The following is a 24,153-nucleotide window of genomic DNA, read 5'->3' on the forward strand; positions in this document are numbered from 1 at the left end:
AAAATGTACTCTTTGCATAAACTTGATGTCATTGTCAATACAAGCCTTTGACACTTATGAAATGCTTGTAATTATACTTCAGTATACCATAGTAACATCTGACTAAAAGATCTAAAAACCCTGAAGCAGCAAACTTTGTAAAAATTGTATTTTTATGTCTTTCTCAAAACTTTTAGCCACGGCTATGTATTTTAATTTTAACACACCATATAAGGATATGCTTTGTTCGCATTTCATGTCTGAGGTTTACAACACCTTTTAATGCTGTGAAAGTATTAAGGTAAAAATGCTAAGTGTGTGACTGGCTGATTGAAATAATAACACAGCTCCATAGAGATAATGCTACTCCTTTAGTAAATCAAGTTAAATGTGTGTTAAGATAGACCTTCATTAATACACAGACCTTGTAGCTTTGCTGTGCTACACAATGGTTTTGCTTATTGCTTGTTATCACAATGTAAGTGTATAGGATTGATCTGCATTGTGAAGAAGTAAATGAATAAGTAATAAATGATAATGGATAAAAGGGTGTATAAGGTTAAACGGTGTGTGCGTCAAACATTCAATTATGTGCAAAAAAAAAAAAAAATCCTTTTTTATTCATAAAATAAATGCACTGCCTTTTGTCTGAAATATCTTCTCAAAACAAAAGGGGCAAAATGATTGCACTGGAGAGCCTACAAATCTCTGTTTTTAATACAATAACAAAACTACAGAGGAACAAGCTTGTAAAAATGTGAAATCCATACAAAAAATTACTTTAAAGATGTCAGTGTAAAAAATATTGAAGTATCGAAGTTCCCTGCAAGAGAAGACATAGTATAATCATTTCTCTGGTAATCTATGCCTCTTAAAGCGGTATTAAACCCAAAATTAAAATAAAACTTAAGTAGCTTATCGATCCTTACATGTGGTGGGTGCGTTTGTTTTAAGTTTTTTTCTTCTTTTTTTCACATGGTGATCCAGCCAGTAACGCACTTCCTGTCCTACGGTGTGTTCACTTTGAATGGAGGAGCAACGAAGACACCTTTGCATACCTCCCAACATTTTGAAATGGGAATGAGGGACACCTACTAGCAAATGTATGTAGGCATAGGACACGCCCCCTGCCATACCCCCTTAAAGGAGAGTTAAACAAAAAGGTTAATTAAATCCACAAGGGCTTTTTTTTACCACTACTATTTCTTTATATTGACTTCTAAAATTTACAAATGCAGCAATTTAGCAATCAGATGAAAGGTTTAGCACTGGGAAACACTTTTTGAAATATAAAAAGTGCATTTTATATACAACTATATACAGTGGGGACGGAGCGTATTCAGACCCCCCTTAAATTTTTGCAGATTTATTAAAAAAGAAAAACTGAAATATCACATGGTCCTAAGTATTCATACCCTTTGCTCAGTATTTAGTAGAAGCACTTTTGATCTAATACAGCCATGAGTCTTTTTGGGAAAGATGCAACAAGTTTTTCACACCTGGATTTGGGGTGCCTCTGCCATTCCTCCTTGCAGGTCCTCTCCAGTTCTGTCAGGTTGGATGGTAAATGTTGGTGGACAGCCATTTTTAGGTCTCTTCAGAGATGCTCAATTGGGTTTAAGTCAGGGCTCTGGCTGGGCCATTCAAGAACAGTCACGGAGTTGTTGTGAAGCCACTCCTTAGTTGTTTTAGCAGTGTGCTTAGGGTCATTGTCTTGTTGGAAGGTAAACCTTCGGCCCAGTCTGAGGTCCTGAGCACTCTGGAGAAGGTTTTCGGCCAGGATATCCCTGTACTTGGCCGCATTCATCTTTCCCTCGATTGCAACCAGTCGTCCTGTCCCTGCAGATGAAAAACACCCCCACAGCATGATGCTGCCACCACCATGCTTCACTGTTGGGACTGTATGGGACAGGTGATGAGCAGTGCCTGGTTTTCTCCACACTTACCGCTTAGAATTAAGGCCAAAAAGTTCTATCTTGGTCTCATCAGACCAAAGAATCTTATTTCTCACCATCTTGGAGTCCTTCAGGTATTTTTTAGCAAACTCCATGCGGGCTTTCATGTGTCTTGCACTGAGGAGAATCTTCCGTCGGGCCACTCTGCCATAAAGCACCGACTGGTGGAGGGCTGCAGTGATGGTTGACTTTCTAGAACTTTCTCCCATCTCCCGACTGCATCTCTGGAGCTCAGCCACAGTGATCTTTGGGTTCATCTTTACCTCTCTCACCAAGGCTCTTCTCCCCCGATAGCTCAGTTTGGCCAGACGGCCAGCTCTAGGAAGGGTTCTGGTCATCTGAAACGTCTTCCATTTAAGGATTATGGAGGCCACCTGTGCTCTTAGGAACCTTAAGTGCAGCAGAATTTTTTTTGTAACCTTGGCCAGATCTGTGTCTTGCCACAATTCTGTCTCTGAGCTCTTCAGGCAGTTCCTTTGACCTCAGGATTCTCATTTGTGACATGCACTGTGAGCTGTAAGGTCTTATATAGACAGGTGTGTGGCTTTCCTAATCAAGTCCAATCAGTATAATCAAACACAGCTGGACTCAAATGAAGGCGTAGAACCATCTCAAGGATGAGATCAGAAGAAATGGACATCACCTGAGTTAAATATATGAGTGTCACAGTAAAGGGTCTGAATACCTAGGACCATGTGATATTTCAGTTTTTCTTTTTTAATAAATCTGCAAAAATGTCAGCAATTCTGTGTTTTTCTGTCAATATGGGGTGCTGTGTGTACATTAATGAGGAAAAAAAATTAACTTAAATGATTTTAGCAAATGGCTGCAATATAACAAAGAGTGAAAAATGTAAGGGGGTCTGAATACTTTCCGTCCTCACTATAGATCAGACCAAAATGAGGGACAAATGAAGAGGAATGAGGGACAGAGGGACATTGCTCCAAATCAGGGACAGTCCTTCGAAATCAGGGACAGTCCTTCGAAATCAGGGACAGTTGGGAGCTACGCCTTTGGACAGCAGCATTGTCAGTTGGAGGGGGGGGGGGGGGGGGCATTGTTGGACTAGCACATTTAGATAGAATTGATTAATAAATAGAAGTCGAACTCCAGATAACATTTTTTAAGCAGTTACAGTAACATTTTCTTTTATTGTTTCTTTTTGTTTTTTGGGGATAAAGGTTTAAAAGCTGACGATTGTAAGCACCCTTGTCAGTGTTAAAGTGATAGTAAACCACTGGGCATTTTTTTTTTGTACCCTGAAAGATAAAGCCAGTGCTAGTATGCATCGCATAATAGTATATTATGTTAAACTTACCTTAAAACGAAGCCCTTTCAGCGCCGATGTGTCACTACTGCAGGCTCTCCCATATTCACCTGTCTTCCTTCCGGGTTCGTGGACTCCAGCTGTGTGAGTGGATGGTGCTGCGATGACGTCACTCCCGCACGTGCGCGTAGGAACCACCATTTACGGCACAGGGCTCTGAAGGAATGGCCCGAGTGGCAGTTCCTTCAGAACGCATGCGCCAGTGACATCACCGGCTGCATCTGCAGTAAATATCTCCTAAACAGTGCATGTTTAGAATATATTTACACTGCCTATAGGTAAGCCTTATTATAGGTTTACCTATAGGTAAAAGTCAGAGATGGGAGTTTACTGGCTTGTCTCAACACTATAACTGCCACTTTTGCCGGACAGCTTAGTCTGTGAAAGGAAGTTGAGAAATATTAGACTTTTATCGTCATGTGATGTCATGTACCTATGTCATTTATTGTTTTTCTTGATTTGTAGATTGAAGCTTGTATAAGTCTGTTACACTTGAAATGCAGTCCTGAAAGCGGTAGTAAACCGCTAAAGAAAATTTGCAAAAAAAATGTCCCCTGCAAAATAATATCATAATGTGCTAGTATGCATCGCATACTAGCACATTATGAAAGACCTTCCTTAGAACGAAGCCCTCCAGTGGCATGCTGCCACCGCTGACAGGACTTCCATCTTCACCCAGTCTTCCTTCCGGGTTCGCGGGCTTCGGCTGTTTGACTGGTCAAGCCGCGATGACGTCACTCCCGCGCAAGCGCGCAAGAGTCACGACCGTGGCAGGCTTACCTGTAGGCACAGTAAATATCTCCTAAATGATGTGCGTTTAGGAGATATTTACTATACTTACAGGCAAGCCTTATTTTAGTAAACAAAGTAGGCTTTACCACCACTTGAAGAAGCGGCATGCCTGTAAAAAAAACATAGACTCATCAAGTGATATACATCATATGTTTTTGATGTGATTTTTACATTTGTGATACTTTGTTAATACTGGTATATGTGATACTGGTTTTTACTATGTCACAATAAAGCTATGCTTTCATACAATATCAGATTGTGTTGATACCAGTAGGTCATCTCTGAACACCCCATGTTTATTGTTTCCTTGTAAAATAATAGACATGCTGGCCAGATAACCAGGGGAAAATAAAGGGGAAAAAAAGCTTTAAAAAAATGAATGCAGCCACCACATCTAAGAATTGGTAAGTTGCAACATACACATTTTTGTTTTTTGGGTTTAATATCGCTTTAACTACCATCCATTCCGGCGCTGCACCCTCCATCAGTGTCTTCAGCATTCCATATTTTTGGAAGTATCAGATACATGTGTCCCCCCACAGTGTGGTGTAGTTCCATCTTCTGAATCCTACATCACTACAAGACTCAGTATGGTTGCTTTCAAGGGAATTATTGCTAAAAAATCTGTAATAAACAGTGAAAATGTACTAGATTTCTCTTTAACTAAATAAAAAATGCTGCCCACACAAATCTTAATGGAGACCGTACAATGGTTGAGCAGACTGGGCAGCTTTGGCACTAACATTTCCATCCATGAGGCCCCAGCCTCACTTGCCTACTCATTGATTGCCGGACATCTTAGATTAGTAGATTAGCTTCTTGAATTAGCATCAAGTGTATAAATTTGCTTTGCAAGAACATTTGATAACATACTATAATGTAACAAGTAAAAAACAGTTGAAATCATAGACATAGTTCATTATGTGAGATCTACAAACATCGAATTTTAATTAAATACAATGTATTTAATGTCTTGAATTATATGTTCTACATAGGGAGTTGAACATATACCAGGTTATATCCTATGCAGGTTGTGTATTATTAGATCATATAATCACACATTTTAGATGAACACATAATTATGTTTATTATAAATATTTATATTCTGTAATATTTTCTGTATTTGACACCTCGGCAGATAAATGTAGCAGACCCTGTTTTCACAAAATCATCATTTGTCACATTTTATTTTTAATGCTTCTAAAAAGGAAATGCATGAGGTAATTCATTAAAGAAGACCTGAACACATTGACAACTAGAGATCATTTAAACATCAGATTTGTGTTCACCTTGTGCTGTGTCACATGTAAGAAGCTTTTCTAATTAACTTTCTAAGACCAGAATCTTGGAGATCTGCAAGCTGGGATTACACCTGGTCTGCTGGTGATGTTTGAGCTTGATAAACTCTATTATAACAGTGCCACGTTGCTTTAACTCGCCCCCATTTCAGCTCCAGATGATGCAGTATAGCAATCTGGGAGGGGATTTGGGGGTCTTATTTCAAGTGAACAGACCTGACTTCCATAAATAATGCTTAACTGAAGAAGCAGCTACTGAATCCACGATAATTGCCTCTCGATTTATCAGCTGCTACCTACTTATAAAAAGATACAGCAATAAGAGGGTCTATAAAGCAATGCATCTATCTATCTATATATCTATCTATCTACAGCGGAGAAAATAATCATTTGGTCCCTTGCAGATTTTGTAAGTTTACCCACTTACAAAGAAATGACGGGTCTATAATTTTTTATCATAGGTGTATTATTTTAAATGATAGAGACAAAATATCAACCAAAAATCCAGAAAAAACACATAAAACAAATGTTATAAATTGAGTTGCAGTTCAGTGAGTAAAATACGTATTTGATCCCCTACCAACCAAAAATAATTCTGGCTCCCATAGACTGGCTACAGTATGTGCTCATGTGGTACACAGATTAGTCCTTTCAATTTACAGTAAGGGCCCTTTCACACTGGGGCGGGGGCGGGGGCGGCGTCAGCGGTAAAGCGCCGCTATTGTAAGCGGCGCTTTACCGTCGGTATTCGGCCGCTAGCGGGGAGGTTTTACCCCCGAGAAAGGGTCAATCAATAATGGTCCTAAACAGTTGGCATCTCAAAATGAACCTGTGCTTTGCCATGCAGGGTAAATCAATAGGTTCACTAAAACCACTTAAATGTTGCCTCTACTATAGGCTCCTTGCTGTCTCTCGCATACACAAATCAAAATATTACTATTCAATGGCCTTATCATTCAACATTCAAATTCAAACCTGCATAGAATGTGTGAATCTGAATGTGTGAATCTGATCTGAACTGCACAGCAGAGAGTGCAGAAAGCATACCCACCACTGCATATCTGAGGAGATCTCTGGACTTTTATTGCAACATATTTAGGCTCCGTCCACCTGCGATCCGTGTTCCGAATGGCAGGTGGAATCACCGCGATTCACAATAGCGGCAAATGGCAGGACGCCTGTGCGTTCCCCGTCAATTTCAATAGCACCCCAAACGCAGCACGATTTTCCCGCAATTCGCCAGGCGACAATCACGATAAAAATGACATGAACAGAATCGCAGGATGCCTGTCTCTCAAAAGAAATACAGGAGCTTCCTTTGGGTGGCGGGCGGCCCGCGGTTCTATTTGCATGTTTTTACTGCGATTGTCACTCCCATACGCCTAGATGTGAACGGAGCCTTAGGCTTAATTTACACATGTAGCTAGAGAAGAGTAAAAATAGCAGTTTAACTGGAGTTTTACCATCTGCCCAACCACACCTAAGCTGCAAAGGCAGCTGAACAGGTTTGCACACATGCCGAGTTGCAAAAATTATCCCCCCATCACATTTGGCAGGCAAAACTGCTTGCAAATATGACCCATATAAGTGAATAGGGCTGCATCGGAATCCTGAGCCAAGCAATAGGTATTCCCATACAATCGCCCGATTCGGCTGTATAAAAAAAACAAAAAAACAGGCAATCAGAAGGCGGCAGCATCACCTCTTGAATGCCAGGCAGCCATCCTGTACCATTCTCTGACAAGCAATCCACTATAGATTTCTCTTCAGAGAGCAGCGTGCGTATACACAACAATGTATACAGGTAAACAGTGAAATTGCTGACTATGGCACAGCTGCTCAGATGCCTTCTAAAAGACTGGTATTTTATCCAGAAAATAAACTGTGTTGAAATCATATATTATAAATCACTTTTTGCTAACTAAATTGTAAAAAAAGATGTCAGTGTTTATTATATATAAACTTAAACCATACTATTCAATTTGTGCTTCGTAACCAGGATCCAAGAACAAAAGCAATCAAAAAAGAATTTAAATCATCATAAACAGAAATATTTTATATACAAAATCAATAAATTGTGATATCAAAGTGAATTGCAGAATACTACTTAGGCTATCATAACAATTATAGTATGGTAAATCCCTCCCTTCCAATATACTCAGTATATATTATTACAATTAATTCAGTCCAAACTTCAGGTCAGTAGAATCCCTCATAATAACTGTGTAGCTAGGACAATTCAGATTGATAGCAATGTCATGAAAAGTCATGGCAAAACTATTGTTTAGATGTGCAATGAGGAGGGTAATGAATCTGGAAAAGAAGCTTGTGATTGAGGACGAATAAAGTGAAGCAATGTTTTAACATTTGAAATCTGCAAAAGCTGGTCTTGGAAAATAGCACAGTCATGTCACTAATCAAATATACAGTATATACCATATACTGTACATACTGTAGGTGTGGCAGCTAACTGAACGGTCCAGGTAACAGAACCAGGTATCACTCATAGTCTATAGCAGCCTTCAACCAGGGTGCCTTCAGGTTTCTTCAGGGGTGCCTTAGCAAACTGCATAAAAATTGCCCAAAAATGTTATACAACCCAGCGGGTGTAGGGTGTATCAAGTCTGCCTTTTAGTTACACAAAGCCACAGGTTTTCATTGTGCATAATTACAACTAGACATATGCACGTGAATTTGTTTTATGTATTTTATCGAATTGTCTTAGAATTGACCAATTTTTTCCAATCTGAAACGTTTGAAGCGCTAAATTTCGAATCAGTCTATTTGAAAATGTTTTGGTTTTTTTCGTTTCGAATTCGGCAGTCAAAATGTTTACATTTAAAAAGTGCCTTTTGAACTGACTAACAAATTGATCGACTAACATCCGTCACAGTGTTCCATTGATCAACTTGTATGAATAATAAGTTTATTCCAAATATGTGAACTGTTCTAATTAATAAAAGTAATATGTTAATTAATTGTATAAACTTTACTATTTACAATATTGTGCAGAAGTTTTAGAGAGCCAGCTGAAAAAAAATAAAGTAAAATTCTTTAACCTCCCTAGCGGTAATCCTGAGTGTGGCTCAGGATGAATTTTCATTACTAAAAACGGTAACCCCGAGCCAGACTCGGGATTGCATCGTAGGACCCAGGCAAAGTTACTTACCTTGTCCCCAGGATACTGCAATGTCTCCCCGCTGTGTGTGCGAGCCGTGTCCTCCGCCAGATCTATCACTGTGCCGGGCTCCATTCCCTCCGAGTGTCACGACGCACAGGGATGGATTATATTACGGTAAGAAATCATTTTACCTCCCTTTTGTCCCAGATTCCTGTGGGATAAAAATATATGTTGTTCAATGTGTGCCATGGTGTTGCATTAGTTAGTTGGTATAGTGAAAGGTGAATGTGCCTAAAGGGCACTGTTTATTGTAACACAGCTTTTTATATTTTAAAGCATCAGCTTTCTTTGTGGCTTTCAGCATCCAGACAGCATTCTTTCAGTTGTTGCTGAAAGACTTTGCTTTGTCATATGCTGTGAATGCAGGTTTGAATGGGAAGCAGGTGGCTATAAATTGCCCAGCATGTGTCACTGACTGAAGATCCCATTCTGATTGATGCATAAATGGAGACAGGGCTGCTGTTAGAAACCAAGGGGGCCCATACAGACAACCTGACACGGGGCCCCATACAGCCAATGCTTCAGGTATAAAGGAACACAGTGAGGGAATGATACTGATCACTCATTGTGCTCATTCAGCAAAGGAAGAGACTGGTAAATGTGAAATATTTACTGGCCCCTTCCCCTACTCTGAATAGTAAAGGATCCTATTGTGTCTTTGCACCTGCTGGCAGGAAGGAGAGAAGGGAAGGGGGGCACATAGGGGAGCCTGGGCAGCAGGGGAGGAGAAGAAGCCGCATTCAGCTTCTGCAGAGAGAGACATACAGGGGATTGCTTTCAGTAACTGCCCCCCTGCCACACCCATCATCCTCCCTGCCCACATCTGATTCATCCTGCCGCCTGGGCCCCCTTACTGGCCCGGGCCCTGTACAGGAGGACTGGTGGTACCCCCTTATCTATGTCCCTGAATGGAGAAGTATCTTCATGCATTGCCTCCAGCCCAACATAGCTTATTGGTACTGGCCTGGGAGCAACTGCCCTCTTGCTCCTTAGCTCAGTCTTCCCCTGGGTCCCAGGCTAATTAGATGAACAATATCAGAAAGAGGGGGGTGTGCCTGTTAATTTATGATGTTTCTCTTTATTACTTTGCTATTATTACTTTATTACTATTACTACTACAAAGAGGGACACATTTTGACTGATCAAAACAAACAAGAAATCCCCTTTAAAGAGAACTGTACTGAAAAATTATAGAGGCTACTATTACTTACTTTAAGCGGAGTTCCACACATTTTTTTTATCTTTGGCTGTGCTGCATGCCTTTAGCTCATAGTTTTTACAATGGGCATTTTTTTTTTAAATACCTTTTGCAAATACTGTAATACTTTTTTTTTTTAATTTATACATTACTTGCTCCTTTAGATCTCCTTGGCGATTGCGTCACTAGACGATTAGCAAGGGTTCCTGGGATAGCGGCGTCATGTATCCAATGACTCCTTGCGAATTGCCTACTGCCGAAATCTCAGGAGAGAGAGTAGCTGTCACAATTCATCGGTGATGTCAGGAGTGGGCGGGACCGAGCAGCTATCAAACACCAGCCAATTATTGAGCTTCTTAACCACTTCCCGACCGCCGCACGACTATGTACGTCCTAAGTTTGAACGGGGATATCGTTGTTATGGCAGCAGCTAGCTGCCATAACCCCGGTATCCCCGTTTTCGTGCGGTGGCCAGCTTTCAGATAAAAGTGGTCCCTGCGGTGGATTCGCCACGAGATCACTTTTATTGGTGGCGGGAGAGGGGCCCCCCCCTCCCGCCGCGATCCGGTGCCCTCCGCCGCTTACCGGAGCCGTCGGTAGCGGCGGAGGCGATCGCGTCCTGTGCCGTGGTGTGTCTGGAGACGAGTGAGGCCAAGATGGCGCTCACTCGTTTCCATGACACTGCTGGGTGGAAGCGACATCAAAACGTCACTTCCGTCCACGCCTCTTAAAGGCATATTTTTTCAAATGTCATTTTTCTAAATGACTTTTTTTTTTTTTTTTTTTATTGCATTTTAGTGTAAATATGAGATCTGAGGTCTTTTTGACCCCAGATCTCATATTTAAGAGGTCCTGCCATGCTTTTTTCTATTACAAGGGATGTTTACATTCCTTGTAATAGGAATAAAAGTGACACAATTTTTTATTTTTTTTTAAACAGTGTAAAAATAAATAAAATATTGTAAAATAAATAATAAAAATAAAAAAAAATTTTTTTAAAACCCCCCTGTCCCGACGAGCTCGCGCGCAAAAGCGAACGCATACGCGAGTAGCGCCCGCATATGAAAACGGTGGTCAAACCACACATGTGAGGTATCGCCGTGACCGGTAGAGCGAGAGCAATAATTCTAGCCCTAGACCTCCTCTGTAGCGCAAAATATGCAACCTGTAGAATTTTTTAAACGTCGCCTATGGAGATTTTTGAGGGTAAAAGTTTGACGCCATTCCATGAGCGGGCGCAATTTTCAAGCATGACATGTTGGGTATCAATTTACTTGGCGTAACATTATATTTCACAATATAAAAAAAAATTGGGATAACTTTACTGTTGTTTTATTTTTTTATTCAAAAAAGTGAATTTTTTCCAAAAAAAGTGCGCTTATAAGACCGCTGCGCAAATACGGTGCAAAAAAAAGTATTGCAATGACCGCCATTGTATTCTCTAGGGTGTTAGAAGAAAAACCATATATAATGTTTGGGGGTTCTAAGTAATTTTCTAGCAGAAAAACCTGTTTTAAACATGTAAACACCTAAAATCCAAAACGAGGCTGGTCCTTAAGTGGTTAAGAAAGGGGGCGGAGCCGCATTCACGTAGTGGCCCACCCTGACCCCATCCTATTGGCTGGTGTTCCATAGCTGCTCAGTCCCGCCCACCCCGACATCACCAATGTGTGTGACTCTGTCTTGTAATGTAACTGTGTGCAGGGAGAGAGAGAAGCTGTCAGAATTCATCGGTGATGTCGGGGGTGGGCGGGACCGAGCAGCTATCGAACACCAGCCAATAGGATGGGGTCAGGGTGGGCCGCTCTGCCCCCTTTCTTAAAAAGCCCATTAATTGACTGGTGTTCGATAGCTGCTCGGTCCCGCCCACCCCCGACATCACCGATTAATTTTTGACAGCTCCTCTCTCTCTCTGCATACAGTTACATTACAAGACAAGTAAAAAATAAAAACAGACATGAAACCAATTTGCTGCTGTTGAGAAGCTCAACAAAAAAGGGAGGATTACCAATTCGTCATGTATTAGATGGGATAGCTTCAGAGCAAAAAAGGGACTATTGAGTAATAGAGAAAATGGGGCAAAGAGGTTCCCCAGAAAAGCCCTTGGAGAATCAGCCACGGTATATCCAAAAATGATAAATAAACTTTATTACTGTATCAAAAAAGTGTATGAAAATTCCAAAAAGAATTTAGAAGGTACAAGTGAGGGGTGCATCCCCATCATACCCAGCGTTAATGCTGGGTATGTACCTTACTTGTACCTTCTAAATGCTTTTTGGAATTTTCATACACTTTTTTGATATTTTGGATTTGGATATACCGTGGCTGATTCTCCAAGGGCTTTTCTGGGGCACCTCTTTGCCCCATTTTCTTAATTACTCAATACATTACAAGACAGAGTCACACACAATGGATCTTACAAGCACCAATATCTGCTCAATGTTATACGGTCTCAGCGCGGGCTACATATTGCTTGATATAGTGATTATATATATATATATATATATATATATATATATAATTATATATATATTATTAGATATATAGATTATGTAGAGGCATTACTGAGCATGTGCGAGATTTGGTGGTACATGATGGGTAGACAGCTGCACAGAAATCCAGGAAATTAACACGAGAGGGCTTCAGATGCCCACAACTAAAATGAAACCTGCCTGCTTCTGAGACCAGTAAGTAACTAACTAGTTTTAAAGAAAGTAAAAGCGCAAAAAACATGACATGTTAGAAATGTTCATTTACAGGTTGAGACAGTTACAGAGCAGTCTTTTTAAAAAAATGTTTGGGGGACTGGAACTCCGCTTTAAAGTACTCTCAATACACAGTGCTCTTGAAAAAATATAAATAAAATATAAATCATATATAAAAGTTATATAGCATAAATAAAAATGAGTGAAGTGCATTATACTCAACACAATATAAATATCCATCAGAGTGCATCAACATGTACTTTAAGTGTGAGCGCATGTGTGTGCATTAACCTGCAACATTCAAATGTCCTCTTTCATGTACTGGGTTCTTCACTGTATAAAGTGCTCCGTGCAAATTGCGCAAAGCACATACTTACCAACTGCCACGAATGTCCCGGGACATTCCCGGGATTTAGCCCCCTTTCCCAGATTTAGCCATTCCCGGGAAATGTCCCGGGAAATTCTAATTTTACCGATTTTTTTTTTCCGCCGCCGCCCGCCGCTAGAGGTCTGTGGTCGATGGAGACAATGTCTCCACCGGCCGCCATTTTCCCGGAGGCCAAATTACTATTTAGTAATGGCCGGGTGTATGCCAATAGAATTTAAGCTGTGGCACCGCCCACCTCCCGCCCCGCTGCGACCTGATGTGGGAAGGGGCGGGGGTGGGTGGCGCTGCAGCTCAATTGCTATTGGCAGCCACCTGGCTATTTTGTCCCATTCTGCACTGCTGGGAATGTCTGACTCCATTGGGGGATGCCTAGTGTAAAGACAGGACTCTGCTGGCAGTGCCTGATGTAAGGGGGGACTCCGCTGCAATGTCTGATGTAAAGGGGGACTCCTCCGCTGCAATGCCTGATGTAAGGGGGGACTCCGCTGCAATGTCTGATGTAAGGGGGACTCCGCTGCAATGCCTGATGTAAGGGGGGAATCCGCTGAAATATCTGATGTAAGGGGGGACTCCGCTGCAATGCCTGATGTAAGGGGTGACTCCGCTGCAATGTCTGATGTAAGGGGGACTCCGCTGCAATGTCTCATGTAAGGGGGGACTCCGCTGCAATGTCTGATGTAAGGGGGGACTCCGCTGCAATGCCTGATGTAAGGGAGGAGTCAGCTGGAAATGCCTGATGTAAGGGAGGACTCCGCTGGGGACACCTGATGGCATCTGGTGGCAGGCAACGTGGCAGGTGACACGCTCGGGGCTTTCACTGATTCTGCATTATGGTGAATTAAATAATTTCATTCTATATTACAATGTAATTATAGAAATAATGCACTTCGATCATCCTGACACCATAACAACCATGGTGCCGGGATGATTGAAGTGCCAACACCAGGTATTTGGAGTATCTTTATCTGCTGATTTGTTAAACTTTCTGGAATACACATATTTCTACTGTTGTGTAGGATCTGGGCCTGCTGTCCCTCCATCCCTCTTTCTTTCTCTCTTTCTTTTTCTTTCTCTCCCTCTTTCTTTCATTTTCCCTCCATCCCTCATTCATCTCATACCACACCCATTCCGAGCCACACCCATTTAAGACATGCCCACTATTCCGCTCAAGCCATGCCCATTCTTTCTGTTACAGTATGCCCCGACTACAAATGAATACCACGCCCCCTAATTATAGCAGACTCCGCCTACATGCAAAAAAGTGTCCCAAATTTTTTTTTGCAATGTTGGCAACTATGAAAGCATAGCCATAACAGTATCATTAGTGATACTGTGCTTCACTCCACCACACTGGAGAACTCACCAGACAACCATGACCTTCCATAATAGAATAGGTCTGTGTGTGCTTTTATTTCCCAAGGGGTTAAACATCCAGGACCAGGGCTGCACCACTTCTTCCTCACCATATCATCAGGATTACCATATAATCAGAGGGGAGAAAAGCTCCAATAGTGTAAAACCTTTTTATCAAAACGACTAATTAATACATCAAGGATAAAAACAACTAGCTAGTCTGCTCACATTTATGTGTGTATTTGGCCATGCACCTGGGTGTTATAGCTCTATAATATTACAAGCCGGCTTTGCTAAAACCAGGGTGAGCTTGGTTCGTCTTCCCAATCACGGGTATCTCACCACTTTCGGGTGTCCCCAGCGGAATGACGTCACGTCCTGTACACTTCCTGGGTGACTCCAAAGGGATTATTTTACTTGTCTTTAGACTTGTACAAATAGGCTATTCACTTTGCAAGGACTTTTTCCCTTAGCTTAGTAAATGTGGGAAAAATTTACCTTGCAAAGAATGCCCAATCACGTGCAAGGAGAAAAAAAATTTTTTGCAAGCACATGACAGGATGATAGAAGTCAGCAGAACTTCACTTTATTCAGTAAGGTAAGGCAAGTGGAAAAAGTGGAATCCTGCAAAATAAAAATTCTCTTGCAAAGTGAGCAATCTACAGTATTTGCCTTTAGTAATTCAACCCCAATGTATCATGCCAGAGACAGCCAGGCAACTAACACATTCCGAAGGAGGACAGCCATGTTCTTTTTAGCATAGGCTTTCTTTAACCCAAGAATGTGTCATAGAACAGTGGCTCTGATAGCAGTATCACTACAGAAAGGGAACACTGGTGGTCAGTAGTGGCATTAACAGCACTCTAATATTTTCAGTGGCTCAGTCATGGAGAGAGATGGTAGTTATGAAAAAATGTACTTTGCATTTTCCCTCTATCTTCCTCCTATATGAAATTATTGGAAATAGTGTTAAGTTTAAAATGCAGCATCAAAGGTGGTAAAAAATAGAAAAAGAATGATGAATGGCTTTCCTCCCACAAGTGTAAAACAATAATTTCATATAAATCATAATCTAGCTCTTCTTATGGCTTATATGTTGCACAGAGGTCTCACACATGGGAGACTATGATATATAGCAGTGTCAGCCTCCCAGTGCTATAATCTAAAGAAACAAGAAGACATCTCAGGTCACTAGGTTCCAGTCCAGCCTTGGCAGATGATGATGCTCCTTGCTGACTTCAGCTGTTTGTATTGTTCAGAAACCAGCGGTTTTTATTACGGGAGAGGAGCTCACTCCTGTGGTATGCCTTTTGTTGTTTTAAAAGTGGTGTTACATAATTTAAGATCTATTTAGCATCATTTCAAGGGCTGGCTCTGCAGTGAGTGAAGGCCAACGATGCATCTTATTTAATCGCTTTTCCTGGAAAGGCATTAAAGATGGACTCTGGGGAAATTACAAAACTACCTTTGCAAAGGGGCTCCCCTGCACTGCAAGAGTTAAATGCGCATTTTGTCTAAGTTACACTTATCTGATCCCTCATTCCCACAGATTTCCTACTTTCTACTGTTCCCCCATGCCGCTTCTCTTCACCCCACTGTCTGTCCATTGCACTCTGAGGAGCACATGACATGCACAACGCACAACCAACACTCCTAGATTGTAAGTGACCCTGATTGTCTGTAGGAAGAGGAAGGCCTCCTTTAGATTCCAGCATCAAGAATCAGCATATCCTTATGGCTGAGATAACAGGTATATGCAGAGAGTGATGACTGCTTAGCCTGTACAAAGCAGGCTCAGAGAAGCCATCGCTGTGTGCATATATGCAGTGATTACCTGCAGTAAGGGATGGATGTCCGAGCCCCGGATGCATCTTTTTGTGACCAGAGGAAATCATCCGTTCCTAACCACAAGTAATCGCTGCATGTGCATTTACCCATGGGTAGCCGCGGCTACTGTCAGATTGTCATTAATTCATTTGTGCAGAATGGCCCCAACTACAAACAAACACCAGTCATTTCGGCTGCAGGAATCCTCTGATTCTTGCCACCAAAATTCGCAGACCCTAATTACTAGTGTGAATAAGGCCTAAAACGCCGGCTGCCTGGGTAGCAAAGGGTGAGGTAAGTAAAACCGCTTGTCAACCAGCCGCCGCAGTTATACTGCGGCAACATGGCTCGGCTGCACAAATCGCCGTCATGTCACGTTGCTTCTATGTTTGGCCACTAGAGGCGTGCGCGCGCGCCCCCTACTCTCCCGCGGAGCCGATGTGAGTGCCTGGCGGTCACGATCACCGCCTGGCTTTCGCGATCCCTCGGGGCACATGGAGAACCGGGATCAGAGAATCCCGGTTCTCTGAGGGGAGAAACAACATGACTATGGTATGGCCTATACCAAACCTATCTTAATACTTATAAATACCTAATACCGTACTTAACCTCTAAAATAACCAGACCACCCATTTGGAGTAAATTGGCCACACTTGGCCACTTTATTAAACATTTTTTAACCATAACTTTTCTTAGGTAAAAAACACCATATACTATCAGAAACATTTTAAACCACTGTCAGGGATCCCTGGAGGCACCGACCACATATCACCGTATCAGCGTATCCGAACACGGCCGCCAGTCGCGGCCGCTCCGACTCAAACGACATTCCTCAAACTTACCCGCTGATACCCATCTCCCAATGGCAGCTAAACCTTAGTTAACTGGCATCAACAAAGGATACCATACCGATAATGGTTCCCACTTCCATCACTTTATTCTTAATTTCCAATGCCTCCAAGGATCCCCAACCGCCACAGACCACAGGTGTGAAACCTCACACCAGTGGGCGCCCCACACAACGCAGAGCCCGCTGTACCCCATCCTCCAAGCCCAGACTCCACAAATCAATGCCTACCGCATTAAGGTGGACCCCGTCTCCCCTTAGGTACCTATAAGTCTCCACCTCCAGTTCCTGATATCGAACCACTAAACCTCCATTGCGTACTATAAATCGACCCACCTCCTTATTCACTTTGATCCGTGTTTTGTTGAGTTTTTCTATAGATCTAGCAAACCGCCAGGATGTATGGCCCACAATGTCTGACCACACCACCATAGTCTGGGGAAAATCAGTACTGATCCTAAGGACATCACATTTTATATCCCTAATAAGGTGACGCATGGATCTAACCCCCAAATCATTGCCCCCAACATGTAGTACTAACACATCCGGGGCGCGATCCAAACGGGCGTACTTGTGGATTTCCGGTATCACGCTGCTCCACAGCATGCCAGGAACTCCGATCCACTGCACCTCTCTTGGCACTCCCAACTGGCGACCATTTGGGCGTACATCCGCCCTTCGAGCCCCCCAAAAAACAAATGAATGTCCCATAATCCATACGAGACCAACACCAGCATCTGAAATAAAAAATTATGTAGCATGTAGAAACAAATAAACAACAAATCCCCAAACTTATACACAATGGAAAATGACTAACCCAGTTCATCTAAACCAAGTGAGGGCGTATATACGCTTAATGACTGAACTGTCCAAACCCCATCTGGCTGCATCAGTGGCAGCCCCAATGCAGAAGGAGTGAGAAGCGTAAATGGAAGGATCATGACCTGCTGATAATAAACAACGACGAAAAACGGAAATGAACTGATACCGGGATAACGAAGATCCATCCCGATGAACCAAAAGGAACCCTCGCTTGCCGGGCGGCAACCCAAGAACTGCCGTATAGCTGCAACTGGGCAGGATGCCCCACCAGGGATAGGATACACATGCACATACTTACCCTTACCCGCCCGATCTGTTTTAGACCTGCGAATAAAGAGAGCTGCAGATGCAGAACCACAGTGAACATCCCCAAACTGAAGTCCCCCAAGCGCACGCCTAGAAGGGCTAACCAGCTCACCTAACCTAAACGCCCCATAAAAAGCCATAACAAATGCAACTTTAAACAACACAGCTTCATAATCTGAAGTACACACTTTACTTACCTCCCCCAGCAGCTGCTCCAGTATGGACAAAGTGACCGGGCGCCTGCTGTCCCTACTTTTTGCCTCTCTCCTGTACCCCTTCAAGGCTTGCCTGACCATAAACTCTCTTGGGGCATCCCCTTCCCTCGTCATTTTAAACCAGAACGCCAACCCCGCCATTTTGCGATCCATAGCTGAGGCTGACAACCCTCGTTCAAAATTCAACCCAATGAAGTACAATAAGGCTGTCACTCTTCCTACTCCAACTCCACTGTCCACCCGTCCTAGCAACCCACACCATTCCCGCCAAACTTTAGCGTATGCTGCCCATGTACTCGCACAACCCGACTTCTTGATCAAATCCGTGATGATTCCAACGGTATTTGCCACAAATCCGGAGGACAGGGATTCCCGTGCTGCTCCGCTGCAGGTGCCCCCGCCCGGAATCTGTCCCACTGAAACCGAGACAAAGCATCAGCAACAGTGTTAGATGTGCCAGGAATATGCACGGCATACAGAAAAACATTAAACTGCAAACAACGCAAACAACACCAGGTGCCGCAACAAACACACCACTGGCATTGAAGAGGCCGTCACTTGATTAATGACCTGAACTACCCCCATGTTATTGCAGTGCAATCTTATTTTCCGATTCCGGAAAACCTCCCCCCAAATTTCCACTGCCACAATAACTGGAAATAGCTCTAACAAGACCAAATTTCTGAGTGAACCTGCCTTACGCCACTCCTCCGGCCACCACTCAGCACACAACCGCCCCCCCAGGAAAGCCCCGAAGCCAGACGACCCAGCCGCGTCGGTATAGAATTCCAGGTTGAAATTACTAACTGGGCCCTCCATCCACAACGCCCTGCAGGAATCCAGGAAGGCATGCCAAATGCGCAGGTCCTCCCTGTGCTCTTGCCTCAGCGTGATGTAATGTATCGGGGATGAGACACCTGCCATCGCCGCAGACAAGCGGCGACAAAGCACACGCCCCATGGACAAAATCCTGCAAGCAAAATTCAGCTTCCCCAACAGCGATTGCAACTGGTGCAGCTGAATCTTGCGCTTACCCACCACACATCGAATCTCCGCCTGGAGGACCAGCAGTTTGTCCTCCGGTAATCGGCATTCCATGGCCCGGGAATCAATCACAATACCTAGGAAACTGAGTTCAGTGACTGGACCCACCGTTTTAACTGGAGCCAATGGTATTCCAAAACGCGCCGAAATGTGCTGAAGGGTAGCCAGCAAATTCCCGCACACCTAGACGAAGGAGGGCCGACACACAAAAAATCGTCGAGATAGTGAATGACGGGATTAATTCCCGACACATCGCGTACAACCCATTCCACAAATGAACTGAACGTCTCAAACAGTGAGCATGAGATAGAACAGCCCATTGGCAGGCACCAATCGACATAATATTCCTCCTCCCATTGGCAGTTCAAAAGGTAAAAACTGTCAGGGTTAACCGGAAGTAACCGAAAAGCCGCCTCAACGTCAGTCTTCACCATGAGGGCCGAACCCAATTAACCGCCGGATCAAACGATGTATATGACACCGAGCATGCGTCAGGATCAATGGCGTCATTGACAGACCCCCCCCTTTGGAAAAGACAAGTGATGAATCAACCTGAATTTACCTGCTCCTTCTTGGGTACTACCCCCAAGGGAGAAACCACCAGGTCTGCCCTAGGGAAGGATGGAAAAGGGCCACTCATCCGACCCAACGCCACCTCTTTTTCTAGCTTCTTGGATACTACCCCAGGATGTTCAAAAGCCGACCACAAATTCCTGGCTTCAGGAGGAATATTTTTCAATGCACATGAAATACGAAAACCCTCGGAAAAACCCGACTCCAACAACCGGGCAGCCGCCCGATCTGGATAGCTATTTAGAAAGGGAAGCATCTTTTCCATCCTCACCGGAGTCCTCCCTCTTTCCTGAAGAATCCCCAAGCTTGCCTTTCCCTCGTTTGAATCATCGGGATAACATGTGCCCGCCCCCACAGCCTGAGCATTCATGCTTGAAACGACAACCGCTTCCATACCTACAGGCCCCCTCATTAAATTGCCAACACAACCCTTTAACTTTTGGGGCCGGCTGTCCTGGGGCATCCGCACCTCCGACCCTGCCTGGAAATAATGTAGAAGCAGGCCGAGCCACAGACATCAGCTTCATCCACAAGCTGATGTCTTTATGGTCCCAGCGTATGGAGGGGCGAACCGCCTTCCTCTGACGAAATTGCTCGTCATATCAGAGCCAAGCCTGACCCTCATACACCCTTTGAGCTTCGCCAATTGCGTCCAAGTAACAAAACAGTGCAGAGCATCTTGGATGTTGGACAGGGGAACATAGGTCGCTCGCACCGACTGACCAGTCCCCGCATGGCGACCGACTCCCTAGAAGGGGCCACATTAGGTGAGCCGGCCATGTGCTCCCATCTACCGCGGCGGGCTGGCGGGACCAGCGGAGATACTGCACCTCGGCCACCGCCAGATGAGCTCCGCCGGTGCTGGGGATTCCTCCCGGTGCTCGCACCAGCCGCCAGAGTGGATGGCGGAGCCGATGTTCCCGGAGGGTCCACCATGGGTGGGCTCCCTAATTTGTGCAAAGCTCCTGGGGAGCAGGGGATTGAAAAGCATTCCGGAGACCTGGACCTCTGAGCGTGCCGTGCCCCAGATATACCTGCCACCGGTGAATCCTCCTCGGTAATCACCTCGATCTGTCTGTGGAGCCATTCAGGGCCGTGAGAAGCAGCTGCGGCCCTCAGTTGAAGAAGAAATTCCTCCATGCTTGCCATGCTGAAGGGAGAGAGACACACACTGCAGCTTCCTCATCCAGTGGCAAGAGACTGAGCAAAGGCCCTTAGCTCCTCCTACCCCCTCCGGGAATACTAAACCTAACCACCCCCCTTTCCTATAGTCTATCCCCTCCCATTCTATTAACCTCTATCCTTGCCGGTTTTCCTCGGCTCCCATGTCATGTCAGCCCTGCATTAAGCCTGCGTCCCACTCCGGGGTTCTCTGATCGTCTGTTCATACAGAGTATGAACAGCGATCTGTCATCTCCCCTACATGGTCCCCCCCCTTCAGGTAGAACACACAATAGGGAACACATTAACCCCTTGATCACCCCCTAGTGGTTAACCCCTTCACTGCCAGTGACATTTTTACAGTAATCAATGCATTTTTATAGCACTGATCGCTGTAAAAATGCCAATGGTCCCAAAAATGGTCAAAATTGTCTGACAAGTCCGCCATAATGTTGCAGTCCCGATAAAAATTGCAGATCGCCGCCATTACTAGTAAAAAAAAAATTATAATAATAATTCCATAAAACTATCCCCTATTTTGTAGACGCTATAACTTTTGCGCAAAGCAATCAATATACGCTTATTGCAATTTTTTTTACCAAAAAAAAAACAGTTTTTTGGGTGGGATATTTATTATAGCAAAAAGTAAAAAATGCGTTTTTTTCTAAATTGTCGCTTTTTTTGTTTATAGCGCAACAAATAAAAACAGCAGAAGTGATCAAACACCACCTAAAGAAAGCTCTATTTGTGGGAAAAAAGGATGTCAATTTGTTTGGGTGCAACGTCACATGATCACGCAATTGTCAGTTAAAATGATGCAGTGCTGAATCGAAAAAACTGCTCTGGTCAGGAAAGGGGTAAAATCTTCCAGGGCTGAAGCGGTTAAGGTAGCCTAGATAAAAAGGAGTATTTAAGCCATGCAATACAGGGGGCGCCCCACTGCAAGGATTGTTCTTTGTTTAGCTTTAACCAATTCAGCCCCGAAAGGATTTGCACCCTTCCTGACCAGCCATTTTTTGTGATACGGCACTGCGCCGATTTAACTGACAATTGCACGGTCGTGCAATGTTGTACCCAAACAAAATTTTTGTCCTTTCTTCCCCACAAATAGAGCTTTCTTTTGGTGGTACTTGATCACCTCTGTGGTTTTATTTTTTGCGCTATAAACAAAAAGAGTGACAATTTTGAAAAAAAACACAATATTTTGTACTTTTTGCTATAATAAATATCCAAAAAATAAAAAATAATTTCTTCATCGGTTTAAGCCGTTATGTATTCTTCTATATATTTTCGGTAAAAAAAATCACAATAAGCTTATATATTAATTATTTTGCGCAAAAGTTATAGCGTCTGCAAAATAGGGGATAGATTTATAGCATTTTTATTATTATTATTTTTTTTTACTAGTAATGGCAGCGATCTTATTGGGACTGCAACATTGCGGCGGACAGATCGGACACCTTTGACACTTTTTTGGGACCAGTGACATTTATACAGCGATCAGAGCTAAAAATAGCCACTGATTACTGTATAAATGTCACTGGCAGGGAAGGGTTAACACTAGGGGGCGATCAAGGGGTTAAGTGTGTTCCCTATGTGTGTTTCTAACTGCGGGGAGAATGTAGCTGACTAGAGGAGGAGACCGATTGTTGTTCCTAATTAGTAGGAACACACAATCTATCTCCTCTCCCCTGACAGAACCGGGATTTGTGTATTTACATACACAGATTCCGGTTCTCGCTCTGTCATGAGCGATCTCGGGTGCCGTCAGTCATCACGCCCTCCTGGCATCAGCTCCGGGGACATGCTGCGGGCACATGCCTGCTACAGCGCCTTAAAGAGCTGACGTACAGCTACGACAGTATAACTGCAGCTGCTGGTCGGGAAGCGGTTAAAGGAGAAGTATAGCCAAAGCTTGTTTGGCTGGACTTCTCCTATGGATCACAGGAGTGCAATTTGTTTTGCACCCCTGTAACCCATTTTCAGCAGAGAGGGGGCTGAATTCCCCTCTCTGCTGACGTCACCAATTTCAGTCCAGGCGCCACATCATCGCGACAATAAAGTCTTTGGGAAATAGACGTATGAGTGCTGCCAGCATTGCTGCAGAGGTTGAAGGGGTGGCGGGGGGTCAGCCTGTCAGTGCTCAGACCATACGCCGCACACTGTATCAAATTGTTCTGCATGGCTGTCATCCCAGATGGAAGCCTCTTCTATAGACGATGCACAAGAAAGCCCGCAAACAGTTTGCTGAAGACAAGCAGACTAAGGACATGGATTACTGGAACCATGTCCTGTGGTCTGATGAGACCAAGATAAACTTATTTGGTTCAGATGGTGTCAAGCGTGTGTGGCAGCAACCAGGTGAGGAATACAAAGACAAGTGCGTCTTGCCTACAGTCAATCATGGTGGTAGGAGTCATGGTCATGGTCTGGGGCTGCATGAGTGCTGCCGGCACTGGGGAGCTACAGTTCATTGAGGGAACCATGAATGCCAACATGTACTGTGACATACTGAAGCAGAGCATGATCCCCTCCCTTTGGAGACCGGGCAGAGGGCAGTATTCCAACATGATAGCGACCCCAAATACACCTCCAAGATGACCACTGCCTTGCTAAAAAAGATGAGGTTAAAAGTGATGGACTGGTCAAGCATGTCTCCAGTAGGGATGAGCTTCGAGTTCGAGTCGAACTCATGTTCGACTCGAACATTGGCTGTTCACAAGTTCGCCGAACAGCGAACAATTTGGGGTGTTCGCGGCACACCCTTTAAAAGTCTATGGGAGAAATCAAAAATGCTAATTTTAAAGGCTAATATGCAAGTTATTGTCATAAAAAGTGTTTGGGGACCCGGGTCCTGCCCCAGGGGACATGGATCAATGCAAAAAAAAGTTTTAAAAACGGCCGTTTTTTCAGGAGCAGTGATTTTAATAATGCTTAAAGTCAAACAATAAAAGTGTAATATCCCTTTAAATTTCGTTCCTGGGAGGTGTCTATAGTATGCCTGTAAAGGGGCGCATGTTTCCTGTGTTTAGAACAGTCTGACAGCAAAATGACATTTTGAAGGAAAAAACTCATTTAAAACTACCCGCGGCTATTGCATTGCCGACAATACACATAGAAGTTCATTGATAAAAACGGCATGGGAATTCCCCAAAGGGGAACCCCGAACCAAAATTAAAAAA

Source organism: Aquarana catesbeiana, linkage group LG02 (genome assembly GCF_042186555.1).
Source record: "Aquarana catesbeiana isolate 2022-GZ linkage group LG02, ASM4218655v1, whole genome shotgun sequence".
Taxonomy (NCBI): Eukaryota; Metazoa; Chordata; class Amphibia; order Anura; family Ranidae; genus Aquarana; species Aquarana catesbeiana.